This window comes from Bidens hawaiensis, unplaced genomic scaffold (genome assembly GCF_021521415.1).
Source record: "Bidens hawaiensis isolate Kalapana, Puna unplaced genomic scaffold, B.hawaiensis_p1.1 tig00001960_1, whole genome shotgun sequence".
NCBI lineage: Eukaryota > Viridiplantae > Streptophyta > Magnoliopsida > Asterales > Asteraceae > Bidens > Bidens hawaiensis.
This window is the reverse complement of record NW_027491108.1, coordinates 200,530-206,169: the sequence shown is the minus strand read 5'-3', so window position 1 is coordinate 206,169 and position 5,640 is coordinate 200,530. Positions and strand designations below refer to the sequence as shown.

The 5,640-nt window shown below is 35.2% G+C and overlaps 1 pseudogene across 1 annotated transcript; it reads right to left on the bottom strand.

Moving 5' to 3' along the window:
• Positions 1–306: 306 nt before the first annotated feature.
• Positions 307–2,457, bottom strand: LOC143600025 (11S globulin seed storage protein G3-like; annotated as a pseudogene). Its single transcript, XR_013147404.1, has 3 exons — positions 2,059–2,457; positions 1,357–1,622; positions 307–1,273 (listed from the first exon to the last, which is right to left on the bottom strand). The product of XR_013147404.1 is annotated as an 11S globulin seed storage protein G3-like (transcript).
• Between the last annotated feature and the right edge of the window lie 3,183 nt (positions 2,458–5,640).

Genomic DNA, 5,640 nt, shown 5'->3' with positions numbered 1-5,640 from the left:
TGTAACTACATCATATAGTAATTATGCAATTACTCTATAATGTTATTATATAATTACTCTACTTGTATATATAATTAATAAACATGTTAATTTCATTTGTATTTGATTCAAACCTTATAAGTTATAACCTTTTATATTTAATAATACCCATATGAAATTTTTTATCAATTCAGTAGCAAAATATGTGAAATATGTAATCAGATTATACAACTTTTATCAAAAATCACCAGACGCTATGCACACAAATATAATGAAACCCAATCAAAGATAACTAATTATTTGCTACGCTCGAGACAAATACCGGAAACTAGATAATTTATTTATTTAGATAATGACTGCATAGGCATACATTAAGCTCTTATTATCACTCTCGAGGGTTATTACACAAGTCTTTTACATGTTTTATTATTCTTCCAACTCTCACTTCGCTTCACTTCACTTAAGCCGAAGCCTTCCTCATCTTTTGGCCCCAGAAAGAAGTTGGTTTGAACAAAGCCGTCTGCCGCTGGCTAAGCTTGAGTCGGTAAGCCTGCTCTTTAGACAACTGATACGAGGTCGCCACCACATCCACCGGCAAGCTCCCGATTACCGACAGACGTCCCGCAAGGTTCGCTATCTTAGCATTATCATTGGTCTTGAAGGACACCCATCTGGCCCCTTGTTCACCGGCTCTCTTGATCACCGCAAAGTTCTGCGGGATCACCAGCACCTGTCCCTCGGTGAGCTCATCATCGAAAATTGAGTTTCCTTCGTTGTTAACAATCTGCACCCTCAAGCTCCCGTTGGTTAGGTAGAGAAGGACATGGGCGTTAACTGTCCAGTGTGGGGACTGAATTGCATTCGGGTAGAGTTCGCCTCTTTCCGCACTGAGTTGAAGTTCCTTGAGAAGAGGGAATTTGTAGCTGTTGAGGGTTGCAATCCATCCGGCTTGCGGGTTCACGAAGTCTGCGTGGGAAGGGTTGTCAATGTTTTCTTTTAGCTTCAAACCGCAAATGGTTTCCTCAAGACCGTTGCTTCCGGTTCCTTGGTAATATTCGGGTTGCTGTCGTGGCTGGATTATTTGAAGGTCTTGTACAGCATTGACAATGTGACCTCTCTGGTCTTCCGGTCGTTGAACCCCCTCGGCAATCTCTTGGTCCACTTTTAACACTTGGGCCAGGAGCTCCAGTGCGAAACCATTGAAGATGTTGCGGTTGAACTGGTACGGGTACTGGTGCTGTTGCTGTTCCTGTTCCTGGCTTTGTGCTTGAGGGTTTCCAGCTAGGAAGAATCTCTGAAACGTTATTTTATATCCAAATTAGCTAGGATCTTTAATTTATTATTAACTCTTATTGTGATGTATATATTATTGTTTACCCTATAGTTTTCATCAAGCTGGTTATCATTGTTCTGCGTATCGAAGAAGACAACCACCACCAGTTCGGTATCACCATTGTTATGAAGCCAATTAGCTGATCCGATGGGAACGACAAGAAAGTCACCCTGGTTCACGTTCTCTACTTTCTGATGACGATCTTTAAACTGGAACTGCTGCTGGTGTCCTCTACGGTCGGACTGTTGCTCCTGAGAGGATTCGTAGGTTTCCGGGCATCCCGGCAATATGACACCATGAACACCGTGACCTGTAAATATCAAATTATTTAAAGTTATTGGAAGTTAATCCTGAAACAAATCGAGTCAGTTTTGAAAGAAAGTAAAAGTTAAAAGAGGCATTTCGAAAGAGTTTAATTAAAAAGTTATAATAATAAGACTAATAGTTTGAAAGTCCACAATAATTATCAGTTCAGTTTTCTAATGTTTACTTGGTAAGTGTATCAAAAAATTATAATAAAAAGAAAGAATAGACTGCGGTTGAGATCAAATTACGTGTTTTTGGGCCTGATTTTCAGAAAAATAAAAAAAGAATAAACCATTAATTGTTTTCCTTCAATAATTTTGGCTGAGATCGAATTACGTGTTTTTGCCTAATTCAAAAAAAGAAACCGTTAATTGTTTTCCTTCAGTAACTTAAAGACTTGACTTGTTTGGACATGTTACATGTGCATACAATATATATACCTCTATCGACGTAGATAAAGATGGAGACGGTGAGGTAGGAAGGCAAGAAGAGTCCACCAGGTTGAATCCGGTGTCGAACAAAATCGACACCGGCACTCCGGAACTGTTGGTTTTTGGTGTCTCAGATCTCAGTGAACCCAGCTTCCGCTTTAATAACGTTGTAGGGCTCGAGGGCCTCGATGTTTTGAAGCTGGCACGGGCTTTGTTTCTGGTGGTGTGGGCGGGCAAGACTGACGGCGGTGGTAGTGGTAAGGAAAAGAGAGAAAGCTAAAAGCAAACAAGCTTTGAATGCCATTGTTTGTAGTTGTGGTGTGATGTGGTGAACTGGTGTTGTGAAGTAGGGTTTTTATATTGGAAGATGAGGAAGATGGGAGTGACATGTATGAGGTTTTGCCAGGCAAAGATCAACACTTGGGATATGACTAGGTGAGACATGGTACGTGTGTATATGTGTGCTTGTCTATATGCGTGATGAAGATGATGTTCATAAGTTTAAATCCAACGGTGATGAACAAGAACCGTATGTAGGCTACATTCCTTTTACTCATATTGATAAATTTGATTTTTTTTTTCTTTTTTATTGTTAACAATTTTTTCAAACAGTCATGACATGTACGTTTTATATCATGTTAATTAATGTTCGTTTGCCTCTTCTTTTATTTGTTCGATCGTGTAAAGGTACGTACGTAAGTAATTACGTCGACTAAAAGTTTCCGGTAATAAGAGTAAAACGAAATCTGATCGATAAATATAATTAGATGAGATGGTAAACTATAAGTTAAGCAGTCTATAATATTATAAATATTCCTATTTATACAATTGTTACAAGGACATTGATAACCAGTCAATAAGTATATTTATATAACTTCCTCATTATTAACTTATAATATATTTAAAGATGTTAAACATTATTCAAAACTTTACAAGGACAACGCAACTACACGAGCTAATAATGCACTATTGGTACTTTACTATGGTAATAATTCATCATAATTTCTCATTTATCAGATTATCGATCACTTAGATATCATTTTTTATAAGAGTTCGTCGTACAGCATGTAATGTACTTAGAGAAGAATTGTCCATATGAAATGTTTCAACATTTTTTTAGATATTATTTAATTCGAAGAGGAAAATATCATTCTTAAAATGCTTAGTTTATACACCAAAACATATATTTGCAAGTACAACCACATCTACATTTCAAATTCTTTCTTTAATAGTTTTACATTCTTTTCGATCTATTTCAGAGTTAAGAGTGATATCATTAGTATATATTGTAATAATTGTAAAACTTGAGATTTTTCGTTTAATAAAAAGAACACATCGTCTGGCTATATCATATTTACATCCTTTTTTTTTCTCATATGTAATCATTGATTCTATTATTGTACCTTCTAAGTGACTATTTAATCCATATAGAGATCTCGCTAATTTTGTATGATATTATTTTTTGAGGTTTCGATTTACAATTGTTTTCATCTTAACAATTATTTACGTGTATGTACTCTTCACGAGTTTTGGCACATATGGCACATTATTTGGCGTAACTGTTGCAAAAAATTTTAACATTCGATTCACTAGGTTGTTTATGCTTCTTCTATATGTGTTTCTTTGTGCCTAAAGACTCCACAATTAAAATATCTGTTCCATAAATAATGTTCTCTAGAACTCACTTTTCATGATTCGATGAGTTTAAATCAATGAGAGGTATTCATGTAAAATTATGTAGCAAAGTTCAAACAGTTCTCTTTGTGTATTACCAAATCAGTGACTTATAGAAAAGTTAATGCATCCACCATCAGAGAAGATGTATTCTCATAATCAATCTTTAGTGTTTACGATAAAATATAAATTTGTATCAAATTTGAGCTAGTAGCTAATCTCAAACTTCGAATTCAAGTAATAACATTATTGAATCATCAAAATTCTCTTTCCGGATTATATGAAACAAAGCTTTAAACAAAAAGGTTGTCGGAATTTTGCTTTTAATAGTTTACATTTCTTTTTTCACATCATAATTTTGAACAAAAGAACTGTTTAAAACCAATATAGTTTGCAATTTCTAAGTGTTTAGACAAAGTCTTAACAACTTTTCATTTAGTGAGAGAATTTATGCAGTCTCTTAGGTGGTGTTTGTTTTTTTTACAAAAGATCTTCTTGGCCTCTTTTGTCTGCAGCGCGCAGACATTTCCCTCTGCAGACTGTTTGTTTTTTCGAAGACGTTTCATTATAAAACGTCTGTGCGCTCTCTTCTTGGTACAGACTTGGACCACAGTCGTCCAACCTCTTCTAAACTCATTATTTCCATCAGATATCAATTAAGTTATTAAGTTTTTGTTAATTGAATTCTTATTAATTGATTTGTTCAATTGAGTTGTTAATTTATTAGTTTTTTTTGTTCAATTATAATTTTGCATAATTGTTCAAGTATTATTAGTTTTTAGTTGAAAAAAGTTTGTAGAATGTTTAAGATTATAAAAAGTCTATAGGAAGTTTTTAATTGAAAAAGGTTTGTAGAAAGTTTAGGTTTATGTCATCGGCTTGTGAGTTGTTTTAAGCTCGAGTTTTGGCTCGTTTCATTCATTATGTATGAGCTATCTACTTTCGAAAACAATTGAAGAAACTTTTGGAAGAAAAAACATTCACTTGGAAAATTGTTAATGTAAGTTTTATAATTTGCTAGCTCAGATGTATAAAATTTAGATTTATATATTTTTAATTGTTGCTGGATAATTTGTGTTTTGGTATAGAGCTTTATTGAAAGTTTTAGCAGTCTGCAGACGTTAAAAAACAAACAGTCTTCTTCTTACAGAGTGCAGAGGTTTGGTCCACCTCTTCTGCTACAGATGTCTGCAGATGTGGTCCGCAGACTGTAAACATTTTACCTCTGAAAAAACAAACAGCACCTTATTCTCTTATGTGTCTTTCCAGTTTAACAAATAATTTATCCACTTTAATCTAACTTCTTGATAGTTACCATTTTCATCATTCCGTAGTTTATTCATGTACATAACTTAGTTGTATATAATTACTATGTCAAACCAGAGGATATGATATGCGCATGAGTTCATCATCATCATCATCATCATCATCGTACTCAGTATATCCCACCAATAGCAATGCTATGGTAGGGTCTGAAGAGGGTAAGATGTAGACAGCCTTACCTCTATCCCATAGGGATAGAGAGGCTGCTTCCGGTGAGACCCCCGGCTCGATAGTAGTTTTGAATCAAGCCTTGGACATAAGACACATAACACTCAATCATCGGGACACTGGCTGATTGGTGCATGTGCCCTTGTCTTTCGGCTATCAACGCCACCACATGATGCCTGATTAACCTTCCGCCACTTTTAACGTTATTTTCACGTGATTAGTAAAATAACGTCAAAATTAGTGCAATTTTACTTTTGCCCACCGAAGGGTTCACACATATATACATTATATGTGCGCACCGCAAGCAGGGCGTTGCGGTATTAAAATGTTATGACAAGTATGTATGTTATGACAAGGCAAATGATGAATTTTGAGTTGTGGTATTAAAATGTTATGACAAGGCAAATGATGAATTTTGACCCGTAT